General features: G+C 32.1%; 1 protein-coding gene across 1 annotated transcript in view; it reads right to left on the bottom strand.

Annotated features, from left to right (window-relative positions):
• The window catches only part of LOC127064740 (UDP-glycosyltransferase UGT5-like), a 43665-nt gene that overhangs the window by 27368 nt on the left and 1730 nt on the right, over nt 1–14567 (bottom strand). The gene's annotated exons all lie outside the window — the stretch shown is intronic.

Genomic DNA, 14567 nt, shown 5'->3' with positions numbered 1-14567 from the left:
AATAATTCCGAGTCGATCGAGCAAGAACGATGTAAAAGCAAGCGAAGCGTAAAGTCTTGGAAAGAGACACAAACCGATGAAATTCGTTCGTGATATCAAAGCAAGGAAGACGATCGAAGTGCACATATACAGAAAAAAAGGAAAAGAAGAGATAGATAGAGAGAGAAAGAGAGAGAGAGAGAGAGAGAGAGATACATAGAGAGAGAAAGAGAGAGAGAGAGAGATACATAGAGAGAGAAAGAGAGAGAGAGAGAGAGAAAAATCTCAACACGATTCGAAAGCAAGTAGCGATGAGAAATCGATCGGCACATTAGAGGCCTTCTTCTAGACGAAGAGCAAAGCGCATCGTGTAATCGCAAAATTCGAGGGAAGAATCGTTGTCGAGTCGCTTATCGTTGACGACAGTACCACCTTATTCTTTCTTTCGATCTCTTTTTCTCTCTCTCTCTCTCTCTTTCTTCATCTTTCTTTCTTTCTCTTATACACACACACATACTTCTTAAAGCGTTGATGGTGAAGAAGGATAGGCGACACACCCTCCTATTCGACACAGAATGCCACCTCCAACGTCGATCCTAATGTCAAATTCCATTACCGCGGCCCGGCAGCCCTTCTTTTTTCTCTTTTCTCCAACCTACATTCACTCTTCAATCCCCATCACACTTCTATCCCTTAGGATAGAAATGTACGTGCCGGTTTGCATTATATCCCTTCCTTTTTGCTCTATATATATATATATGTGCGTATATAAAATACATTGTACAGGTAGACGTAGATGTACGGGATAAATCGTACAATGTGCGAGTAAAAAAAAAAAAAAAAAAAGAAAAATAGAAAAAAACAGAGATTGTTTTTTCTCTTTCTTCTTTTTTTTTCCATTTTCACAAATTTCCCCTGTTGAGAAACTTTGACAAATGTTTGTTACCTCGAATAACTTACAAAAAACATCCATTCAAATTTCAGTAACGTTCTTTCGCGTAATTTTTCAATCTCGCCTTTTGTAAATTTTAAATATAAATAAAATTAATCACGTAATATATTTAACCTTTTATTATATCCATGTACACGTAGATATTCCTATAATAGGAAAAAGCCAAAGGCATCTTTCCTTGTCGTTCGCGATAGGTACGCTAGGTGTAGTCGCTTCTCTCATCGATTGCATATATCTATGTATGTATGTATATACGTATCGAAAAGAGAGAAAAAAAACGAGAGAGAGAAAGAGAGAGAGAGAGAGAGAGAGAGAGAGAGAGACAGAGAGGAAGATAGAATACGAATGGGAGATATCCATCTATCCATCCAGCATCCAGCAGCGATCGGTCTGAATTTTTGCCGACGAGTCAACGGCATCGAGGCGAGAAGACGAAAAATCGGGCGTACGTACGCGCACGATTTGAGCGAGATTTCACGCTCCGGCATCGAAGTCGCGTGCCCTCCTCTCTCGGCACAAACCCTCGGCACGTTCGATTTTTTCCCCTATTCTGCTTCTTCTTTTACTTTTTCTTTCTCTCTCTCTCTCTCTCTCTCTCTCTCTCTCTCTCTCTCTCTCTCTCTCTCTCTCTCTCTCTCTCTGTGTGTCTATTTCTCTCTCTTTCCGTCATTCTCTGTTTCTCTCTTTCTCTTTCCTTTTTTTTCAATTTCTGTCACCTCTACTCCCGACACGATTATTTTCACCATCGAAGGATTTCGATATTTTCGCGAAAAAAGCGTAAGTCGAAAAACACGAATTTGTATGACATGCCAATTGAAGCATATGTAAAGAGAAAAGAATTATGAAAATAACGTAATTAAATAAATACTGATAAAAAGTTTATTACGACGAAGGAATATTTTTTTGCGAATAGATGAAAAGATTATTTCATTGTTTTCAATAGTTTTTTGTAACTCTTTAATAAGCGAGTAATAATTACGATAGATCTACTTGTCGTTCGTACGAAATTATAAATTTTTTTCTTACTTACGAAGTTCCGATGCTTTTTAATCGTTTTATCACCGAAAGGATTCATTATTGTAAGTACTTTCTCTTGATGAATAGTATCCGAGAAGAATACATATAATTAATTATTTCACATCCCTGTTTCCGTGAAATGGTTGGAAACTTTGTTTCAATGTCTCGGAGTAAGATTTTTATGAGAACTCGAATATATTCTGAATTCTTTCGTTGTGTAGTCCGAGCTCCTTCGTATCAGTTACATCACTTGAGAAAAGTTAGGAGACACACGGAAGCAAAGGTGAATGCGCCTGAAAATTCTATCGCTCTTCGCGATAGACGTTTCACAAGGTACAGCATCGACAATATTTTCACTCCGTTCCCAATAGAGGCAACTCGAAGTCGGAGCGAAGCGATCGGGACTCGTAAAGCGATTACCGTCTCTACATCAGCTCCACTTAAATGTTTCTTCGTGTTTCGAAGCATCGAGAGCTTCCGAAACTCAAGTCGACGTCGCTTTCTCATTGAAAATTAAAGCTAATTTTTTTCTAACTTCGTCTACGATCAACTTTTCGTAGATACACGTCTGTATAAATAGTGATGTCTAAAAAAAAAGAGAACAAATTTAACGAATGATCGAACGAAAGTCAGAGTTATCTCTATTTCTGATCTAAAGACGTCTGTCTTAACTTCATTTATATAACGAAATTTTTAATGGACATAGTATTATGAAATAGTTTTTCTTCGTAACAAATGATGATCATAAGAAAACGCAGGACAAAAGATTGTAATATCGAGATATGCGCTATATATGATGCATAAAATATACAAAGGGTTTAAATTGTAATTTCTATGAGATAAATAGTTGAGAAACGGTCTTAATTGAATTTAAGAATAATCCATGGAAAAAAAAAACGAAACGAAATTTCTTATCAGGAAAATTGTATCGTTGCGTTTAACCGTAACCCGTCGAAAGATATCGACCTTCATTTGATATTCGAAACAGCCTCTAGCGAGATAAGTATGCGGTTTATCGAAAAAGAGGAGGGTGGATCACCATTCTTAAGGCAATGGAGGGTGCGGTCTGTTTCCGATAAGACTATGCTCAGCGATCGATCGAATGTGCATTGGTGTGAACAAATCTGATAGGTGCAATTTTAAAGGATGCAAAAGAAAAAGAAAAAGAACAAACAAAAAAAAAGAAAAAGAAAAAAGAAAAATAAAAAGAAGGAAAGTAACGCGAGACCGTTAGAAGCCGTTTATGTGAAACGACATAAATACTGGCGAACAAACGAGAACTCTCTTATGTGTTAGTCGGTTAACGTGACACGTTGCGATATGAAATTTTACGCTCCTGCCCACAGAAAGTACTGCGACAAACGTTCTGAAAACACATTCCAGCAAATGGTAGATTTTATGGAGAACGATTTCCATTTATTCGTCCACTCTTTTAAACTTCATTTTGTCTTCCATAGCCCATATCGCATTATCGTTTTACTTTCTACGTTGACCAATCTCCGAACGATTTTATATTAACAATTACGATCGAACAGTCGATCGATAATCGTTACGATAAACGAAAGAAAAACAAATAAAGAGATATGTTAAAAATCGATAATCGCGTGTAAGTATATACTTACGAATATACGAAATAAGTGTTTTATCTTATATTATAATCCATCGTCATTGTCGTCTTCGGCAATGACGTAATTGGTCTCGCGTTTCTCGATCGCCCTTGTTACCTACGTTCGTGTAACGACGTTCTATTAATTAGAATTTCCGGTAATAGATCGACGGCTGCCGTATCGATCGATACAAGGAAAATTGAGGATCGCGTATGTGACCATCCAATCTCCGGAACGTTTCATAGTAACGAGAAAGAGAGAGAGAGAGAGAGAGAAGTATTAAGCCACCGGACGAAGATAAATCAAGAGAGAGAGAGAGAGAGAGGAAAACGGATGTAGATGTTTCGTTGGAAAAGTAATTTGCAAGGAAAATAGAAGGCGAGCCGAACTTCGAGGAAAAGTGTAGACTCCCTCGCTCGACCGATATTAAATCTTTCACGTTGCGGTTTTCAAAGAAAAACGACTGTGGCTCGAGTGGTCGGAACTTGGAAGACATCGAAACACTTACTCGTTACTATATTTTCCTTCGACGATTCTCATCGTGAATTAAGAAACTCTCTTACGATTACTTCGCCTGGTAATAATTTGAGTAATAATTATTATTATCGATCTGTTTTTCTTTTTTCTATTTTCGTTCAAACGCATGTAAGACGAATTAAATTCGTAATATTAATAATAATACGAATTTATATGTTATTTAAAGAAAAATAAAAAGAAAAGTACTTTTTTATAAGTTTTGCGTTTATTACGAAATGTTTGGATTTATAGTAATTAGTTTAAAAATTTCGCAGAGATTGACGTATACTACGTTCCCGTAAGTTAATGAAAAAATGGAGTTTTCTGTTACGTTGAATCCGAAGAAGTGCGTACGAGAATTAACGTTATGTAATAGATTTTATCAAGTTCAATAACAAATAAAAGTGTTAATTCTCGATAGATAAGTTACAACTGTGGTTACTGGAATTCTTGATGTAACGTGATGCGTTGTATATATCACATGTGTTGATATTCGTAAAACTAAAGTAATTTTTCTGTTGGCTACCTCGAAGATCGAGAAATAACACGTGTATATCATTCGAAATTTTTTAGTAGATTACCGTGTATTTCTTTCGAGTGACAAAGAATAAAAGCATTTTAGATTGAATATCTTATGTTTTGTGTGGGTGGTTTAGATTCAAAAAATATAAATGACATTGGTCTAGAAAATGTTTTGTCTCCCTTAAGCATATAGTTCAAGGAAATGTTGTAGGCGTTAGATAATAAAAATGAAAGTTCTTTGGGTCCTATGCCAATCCGGCATTAAATGTTCGAAAAAATAAATCGGCAAAAAATGTTTATATTATGTATGACAAACTTTTACAATAAATGCTCAGAGACAGTCTTCGATCGATGTCAATGTATTATTTCGTTTCAGCTGGTATACTGGTATGCCCAAACGCAAATAATAAACCTATTGTGTAGTATAAGTATAATTAGTTTAGGGACTCGAGCACTCGTAAAGGGTTTTATAGTCCCAGGTGTGCACGGACCATGTAACAGTAAACGAAAAGATAATAAGAAAAATGTTTTTCTGACAGGAATGCGATTGTAATAAATTATTATTCACGTTGCAATAAAATAACACATATTTATGCACCGCGTTCGTAAAATTAATCTAGCTTATTCTCCGCTGAAACTATATTTTTCTAAGATTTATATATATAACTATTACAAGATGTTTAGATTTATGGTTAATAAAAAGATAATATAAAAAGATAATAAGAAAAATGTTTCCATAACGAAATTGAAATATATTATATTGTAATAGTTTATAATTTATATTATAATATCGTTAATACTTCTTGTAATAAAATTAAATATAATTTATAAATCCTCTTTATAAAATTTATACAATAAAATCTAACCTATGAATCATTCTCTATATCGATCATCGTCGAAAACGACGTGCTCGACGTGTCCTAAATATCATCTAATGTTTCTACGTACACGATCTTCCCATACGTGCGACAATTTGCGAGCCCAACGTGCCATTGGTTTGCGATAGGATGCAAAACGCGCGTTTCATGCGTTTGTCCGTGCGTGCTAGTTTTGCACCCTGATCGATTTTCGAAGTCCAAGCACGTAAATGTCGGTATGAAAAAAAAAGAGAGAAAAAGGAAACGAGAAAATGAGAAAAAAGAGAAAACGGAGAGATGTGAACGTAAACAAAAAAAATCGTATAGTGAAGTAAAATAAAAAAAAAAAGAAAAAATAAGGAAAGAAGAAAAAGAAAGAAATGTCAAAGAAAAAGGAAGAAAAGTTGATAGAAAGAGAAAAAAGGAGAAGGAAGGAAAGGGAGGTGGAGAAAGCAAGGGGGTGGAGGAAAAGCTTCGTCGTTGGGAAGGTTTAACGGTGATTTATGTTGCCAGCGGGTCGTTAGCGAGTTGCCTAATTAAAGTCGTTTCACTCGACAGAGGCCGAGCTGCAAAACTGCTTACGCGAAAATTCTCGCGGTCCCTCGGCCTCCCATACCATCTCGACCTGCTCCTCCTTCTCCTCCCCCTGCACCCCACTTCTCCTTTTCCTTTTCTTCTTCTCTCTAGAGCCACCATTCCGTTTTTGCGAGGAACTGCCGAAGTACTCGAGACGCGTCGCTATCGAACGAGAGGAGTCGAGTGAGTATAAAGGATAAAAAGAAAAAAGGAAAATTGAAGAAGAAAGAGATAGAGAGAGAGAGAGAGAGAAGGAGAGGGAGGGAGAAAGAAAAAAGATAGACAAAGAGAGAAAGGTAGAGTTTGGCCGAGAACCGTTCATCGAGAGCCTCGATAAAAAGAAATGGATCCTTTGAGTCGTTTTTACATATTCGAAGAGGTCTGATCCGTCGACTCTTGGGAGATGATCCTGATGATGAGAAAAAAAGATAGAGAAGGAGAAGCGATTCACTATACCGAATCCCTTAACGAAGTTGATCCCCCTTTTCGAAAGATATCTAATCGTCTTTCTAATTTCTTTCATGATGAAAGCTAACCCTCTATATAACTTTTTTCGTATCTGAAAAAAAGACACTTATGTGAAAGTAATACAATTTATAACAATATACTTAAAAAATATTAAGTTTCTGATAAGAACTATCGATTAATTTTCTCGCAAAAAATTAAGATCTATAAGATATTTGATTATGTCAAATATTAAAAATATTTCATTATGTGATGTTACGGTAGATACATAGAAATGTTTTATATAATGATAGTTCAAATATAAAGTTATTTGGTAAAATTTATTTCAAAACGTGTGTTAAGTATATTGAACGCGTAGATAATATGTATTTATATATGTACATTTATATATATATATATATATATATAAAATATATATATGTATATATATATATAGTATATGTATATATTACGTAGAATACACGCTGGCAAGATTAAAAGCGTTAAACCGAAATATTGCTTCCAAAGGATATTTCTTTTAAAATAAAAACCACTGCAACATTTGTGGCATTGCCATTAAAATTACTCGTTGCATTTGTCCTATTCATGAAAAATAGAAATGTTAGTATACGTGGATCTGCTGGATTTATCATTCATAGAAAGTTCTCCACGTTTCAAACTCTGATCACTACATTCGAACATTTCCTGATTTCTCTAAAATGTATCCATATTGATTCTCTTTTCATGCTTGTTTATTAAAATAAATTTCTGTTTACATTATTATGTTACGAAACTAATCTCAAACAAAATAATAATTATAAACTTATATTATTCTATTAATATTCTCATACAATATTACACAGTTGGAATTATTCGAGAAAACTCATTAATAGAATAGAATAACTAATTAGGAGAATACTAATATTATTTTATTAATGATTATTTTTCAAAGAATTAAACAAAATGTCAAATAAATAATTAGAAAAAAATAAGAGAGAGAGAGAGAGAGAGAGAGAGAAAATTTGTAAGTAGCACAAGAATTTTTCGTACATACGCTGAAACTAATGTGACCTTAAACTACTTTCTAAAAGGAGTACATACGTAGGCGAAAATGTTCTAAGAATACAAAATAATAAACTTAGAAGAAACGATTGAAATGATATTAACTATAAATAGGAGCGACCCAACTTATTACCTTCAATCAATTTTACTTCTTTCATTGAACAAATTGATAACTAATCAAAGAGATAAATAACGAATATCTTTTAATATTATCTAACAAATATTTCTTCGTAGACTTTTCAAACCTAAATTCCACTACAATTTCATTTCATTCATGTTAGTTAATCGACGATACTTCGAATAATTTATACGCGTTCGATCGGATAACCTTTTTCAATGAATAAATCGCCCATATTGGCAATATCTAGTCTAAATGAATGAAAGAGCCAATACGATACTTAAACGATTACGCAAGAGAGATCGAATCATTTAGCTATATGCATATAGTTCTACATATATACGTATGTATATCTAAAACTATATATGTATATACATGTGTATATGTATGTACATACATATATATATACATATATATATATGTACATGCATATATATATATATATATATATATATGTATGTATATACGTATGTGCACGTGCGTGTGTGTGTTCGCGCGCGCGCGTGTGTGTGTGTACATGTACATGTACATGTACGTATTTCCAATAATAAAAACATAAGACTATTTTAAAAAATAAATAGCTGATATTCGGCAGTAGAACAATTTCTCGTATTAATACGAACGTTATAATTAATTCGCTTATTGAAGTAGCCATCTCTTGATTCGATATTCGATTAGCAAATATTGTTTGAATTATTCGATAAAATGTAAAACATTGATCGTACAGCCGTTGCTTTTATACGCAAAATAATTCTTTTCTAAGGACAAACTACGATAGAACGATCGATATGCCTCTTCACATCAAATCGTTGAATCCACTCGCTGAAATGGTTTCGAAGCTTTCAAAGCTTCCCGCCCACGCAAGCAGCTTTTGAAGCTTCAAAACTATTTGCTGCTTTCAGAAAGGCCTGGTTGAATGGCGAATATCGAAGTTTCCAAATCGATCTCAATTGAAAAGCGGCTTTCGATATTTCATAGCAATTTACCAACTCGCTATGTAAATTAATACCATCGAAGATATCATTTTGGCTTTACATCGGTAATGTGCTTCTTTAGACTTTAGTGTGAGCTAGTTTAATCTTTAAGACAGATAGCAAAAGAGAGAAAGAGAGAGAGAGAGAGAGAGAGAGAGAAGCTTTAGCCTCAAAGAAAATTGCTATTACAACATTAATGTAACTATAATGTTGAAGAACGGTAATCGATACATTACTGTGAGATAAAAAGTTATTAACGAAGTATATAGAAGCTAATTTACGAAGCAAGCTCTTTGTGCTTAGACATTAGCGCGCATAACGTTATAACCATTATCAATATCTTTACATCGACGTTAAGCCTTTGAACATAAAAGGCAAGAAATTTAAAACGTTAAATAATGTAAGGGTCACTCTAGATACAGTGAGCCGACACTCGATTTTAAAAACTTTATTTAAAACATTTTAAAATTTTCTTTTGTGACATGTAGAAGACTAAAAGTATACTTACTAATAAGAACGAAATGTAATATGATGAATAAATCTTTGTATATCATTTACATTTTTAAAATGTTATGAAAATTATTAGATGAGTATATTAATTTACAGAACATTATTGGAACAATGAGTATGAAACGTTCAAGTAGTTAATTCTTTTTTTCATCCTAGTCATTTTATATGCGATCTAAAATATTTAAATTATGATCCACGCATAAAACCATTTACTTCAGAAGCTTGTAAGCCGATCAAGGCTACATGTAGTACTAGTAAGTACTCTCGACTAGTCACTGGTGATCAGGTCGACGGACAAACAAAAAACAAGACAAACAGAAAAACGAGTCATCTTTGGATCGCTCATGTTTTCGTGGTCATCGCGGTTGAGTGCGTACGTACTCATATTCTATATTCCCTTGAGTCTAGTGGTCGTCGACGATTGGTTAATACTGCGCATATATTCTAACATGACTAGGGAAAATTTAAATATTGAATAATAACACTAGAGCAATTTATGAACTTATATAAAACGTATCGGCGTGTAATGAAATATTTCCAAGAAAATTGTATTTTAAACACATATTATAATGTCTGGTGAATTATTATCAAAGAATATAACCCCTTGATATGATGGCTAAAACATGAAGAAATTGATTTTAAAATTACATTTTACGTTTCTTTTCTTTCTCTCTCTCTCTCTCTCTCTCTCTCTCTCTCTCTCTTTCTATATCTAATGGCACGATCAATCTGACCAAGACTCCCGCAATGATTCTTCCTCCTCTGAATAATTTAACGTACACTAATCAGCCTCAGCGTGCTGACTTGATCGTAAGTTAGTGACGACGTCGGAAGGATCGCTTTACTCTGATGGCAAAAGAGCAAAGTCAACTAATTGGAAAGCTCGAAAAGCAATTAACCTAAGAGCTCAAAGATAAACATTACTTCGATAATTATCTCGAGAGAATCGTACCAAACGCCTGACCTGTCCGATACGATTACATAATCGATTATATACTCGATAAAATACAAACACATACATGTGTCCATATATACGATCTACTAGTCGTTACCTATTCATGAGTCCACTGTCGAGTGAGTTCTAATGATTTTTAAAAGTACAACGTTTCACAACGCTTTTCTAACTCCCTATTAAACTAACGCAATATTACGAAACCTGGAACTCAAGAATCTAAGATAAGAGAGATCTAACAGCGAATCCATATCATTAACTATAAATTTATAATTACATATTATAATCAAAGTATTGAAGTCGACTACATTATCTAATTTCAAGAATAAAAAAACAGTTAGATTAAAAAAATGACGAGGATAATTAAGGCGAAGATAGAACTAAATTAGATTTATTCCGAGAAATAATGAATTTTGTTTGATAACCAGAATATCGGGTAAAGATTATTTTTTATTTCCAATATACTTCTATTATATATATTTCTCTTAAAATTAATCTCTGTCCGCAGTTTTTCTCTTTATATAACTTTGCAGTATGTGACTTTTACATAATAAGTTTTTTTACATAAGTTTATCGCGCATAGTTTTATCGTACAGATACCCGTAGAGAATTTTTTAATATTTCAATAATCAAATTATTTAGTTGCTACTATTCAGCCACATATACTCTAGTATTTTACTATTCAATCACATATCTAAAAGTAACAAATTTGAATCAATAATAATAATTATTTCATATCCAAAAGAAACCTTTAAAAGAACATAAAATGTTAAACTTAATAATATATTAATTATAATGCTTCTATTATTTTCAATCCGATTAAATTTTAACAAGATTTATTCCATACGCATTGTCAATCCATTTATAAGATATATGTTTTATATATCATCGATCTTATTTAATAATAATTTCCGAGCCGCGAAATTAAGATTGTTCATCAACAATCTTATAATCAAAATAAAATTAATGTAAACAAACTCATCTTATCGATCAAATAAGAGAATAAAAGAAAATAAACATTTTAAATCGAACGTAATAATTTTTCAAACGTATTGTATCTAACGCATTATATCTAAGAAAGATCAAAGACAAAGAAGAATAGGCGACAGAAAGAAAGAGAGAATGTGAGAGATAGGAAAGAAGACGAAAAAGTCGATATGCATGCACGGCAGGTGCGATCGTCGATCATCGAACGCGTCGTATGGCAATAAAAACCGTCAGCCGTCGTGAAAAAGCCTCGATCAGATTTTCACGTGGGGTTTCGTGGATCGAGATCGAAGAGATGCTGAGAAAAGGAGAGAAGAGGATATCTCAGAGATTCGGCATTTCGAATCCACGAAAAGTCTCAAGTTATTGAAACGAGTGTCAGAGGCCGAAAGTCTGTCTGTCCTCTTCCTTTCCTCTTTCCTCGTTCCTCTTCTATCCTTCTCTTTCTCCTCCTCCTCCTCCTCCTCCTTCTCCTCTCAATAATTCCAAGAAAGTATCGACCACGTGTTCGCAAAGAGTTGCACACGTGCTCTCGATCGATGACAAGACAGGATCTCGTACGAGTACGTGAAAGGTTCCATGGCAAATGAAATCTGTCTTGATGACTCTTAATTGTATTTAATCTTGAAATTGTAAAACATATTGTAATGTTTATTATTATTAATTTAACGTTTATAATAATTCTCTCTTCAATTTTGTTTATGTGCACACATGCAGACACACAAAAATAGATTTTATTAACAATGTTTAAGTCAAATAATGAAACAGGAATGTTGGCCCTAATTTTATTAAAACATAGGAAAAACATTTAATTATTGTTGAAAATACTGAAACGTACACATATATGGACAAAGTGTTGAAAGTGAAAAACAAAAAGCGTTTCAAATTAGCATCTGGGTTGCCATCCACATGTGTGTACTTACGTGACTCATGAAAATGTTAATGTATAATGTAACATGTGTGCAACAATTTAATTTTTCATTAAATTTCGTAACGAAAGTTATAATAACATTATTTTTTCGTTAGTATAACTTTAATATTAATGGATATATAATTTAATAATTTTATTAATTATGTATCTAAACTAAAATTATATCTACCTATACTATAACTAACAGATATTACTATACTAACAGATATATTTACCTAAAACTATAACTAACAGATATATAATATTATTCTTAACAGTTAAAAGAAAATAGATCAAAATTAATGAATTGTATTTAAAAAATTAATGATTGTTCGATATTCATTCATGTAAATATATTCATTCCCAATGTGTTTTTTTTTTTTTTTTTATAAAGAGAATGCATGAACACTCGCGGTATTTTAAATTAAATTTGTTTGTTTTCATATACACTAATTGTGCTATATACGAATCTATTCAACAACTTCTCTGCGGTAATTAGTCTTGTGATGAGATGCTTATTTTTAAAACGTTCGTATAACGTGTCTAATTTAAGACACAACATAAGAGCATACGAATGTCCAAGGTGAAATTCTATACTGTCGTAATGTCGATGTTTGATATCTTAACGTTGCTTTTCTTATGAAGCATGACTTACATAATTGTATGAGAAAAATGCTAATAAATATCTAATTAAATAAAAGATCAAAAGATATAATGTTTTCTGAAATTAGCTTGGAATTATTTCGATTTGTAAATATTGATTAAAAATATATCGATTATTTACATAATTATTTTTATAGTTGTGAACAATCAGTTTTTCTTTTTACAATTTAAAGAGTTAATCGTAATAATCGATAGTTTATTATAATAACAAATACTCAATTTTTTTCACACACATTCTTATACCCTATCGTTCTGAATAGTTTGTCGTGCAATTATTGTTATATTAAATTTATAAAAAAATAATTGTAAAAATAATTATACAATTTATTATAAAAATAATTATTGACTTCATATCCACTCAATAAATTTAATTGTTCTCTTAACTAGTGAAAAAAGAATTTTACAACTTTAAATTTATAAACACCTTCTTTTCTTTTTTCTTTCTTTTTTATTAACTTTAAATAATTCTCTGTGGAGGGAATTATAAATAAATATGTTGTAATTATATCGTAGTATGTGAAATAATTTAGTATAATGGTTACATTAGATAATTGAATTTGTATCTACATATAATACATAAGTATATGATCAACAGTTGTAAGTTATTATTATATTAATTATTAAATCTGTTTATCAAATTTAAGGAATATTTTTTTCATTTGTATATTCATACTAATATGAGTATATATAAGGCAAATCTAAAGCTAATGGATTTTCATGCTCTGATAACTGTCATATATGGCGATTGCTGTAGTTTGATATCTCTTGTTTAATTATGAGTATTCCCAAATCGTTATGTATTATGTTATAGGAAACGTATTATGGGACATTATATATATTACAAAGAATTTTCGATTTCAAATCTTGAGATCTATTTAAAATTTCTGTATTCGAATTACAGACCATAACTCACAGTCAGTAATTCGACTTTTTCATTTTAAAATGTCTTCTCAGCCATGTCTTGGCTTTTATTTTTTAGCTTTTATTTAAAGCCGAGATTTCGTCTGTACACATTTTTCCCATATTGATCTTCTATCTAAAATCATGATAGTGAGTTCTTTCGTGGAATTACTATATCGTTTAATTTTTGGACATGAATTTTTTCATAAGATGAAAGTCGCATGTGGTTTAGTTTATTTTCATTTATTTCAATTTGCAGGTCACGTAACTATTATTTAGATACTTTTGCAAATTTTAATAGATTTAAATCAATAATAATAATAATTTTATAGCTTTTTTTAATAGCTCATCATCGTGAGAGGCAAAAATTACCTTATCATCTGTAGTTACTTTTATAGAAATTGATATATCTAGAGTATAAATAAGATACAAGACATATCCAAGCACACGTCCCTGTTAGACTCCAAAATTGATTGGATAGGCTTACTTGAAATAATTACTTCTCGAAATTGCAATACCTTATTTTCTTTTTCAATAAAATTAATTTAGAGATCAAAGGAACATAGGTCGTAAATGTCCAGTAAATGACGCGAAACTATCCAAACGTTAATTAATTGATTTCGTTTAACACGACCACGATTTCTTTGTACTCAATATTTCAAGAAGGAAATTTATAGTTGAACGTGATACGTAATATCACCGTTACGAAGATATTGAACCATACGATGTCCTACAGGAGAACTTCCATTGATCGTCTCTACGTCAAAGCCATTCGAAAAATCTTTTTACCTGCGTACTTACACCGAAATGAAAAATTGACGGGAACGATTGTTCACGATGTCTAAGGATCATTAATTTTCCGTCGGAAATATCAATGAGAAAAATGGTTTGATTCTTTATCTTTTGTGTTATTATATATGTCCAAAAAACATTAAAAAGATTAAATTATCAGATATTGAGCATCTGTTAATCTAATCTTTAATTATCTAATCTAATCGTAAAGCTTACTTATGATATATGA

The sequence above is a fragment of the Vespula vulgaris genome, chromosome 1 (genome assembly GCF_905475345.1).
Source record: "Vespula vulgaris chromosome 1, iyVesVulg1.1, whole genome shotgun sequence".
Taxonomy (NCBI): Eukaryota; Metazoa; Arthropoda; class Insecta; order Hymenoptera; family Vespidae; genus Vespula; species Vespula vulgaris.
This window is presented reverse-complemented; position numbering and strand designations above follow the sequence as displayed.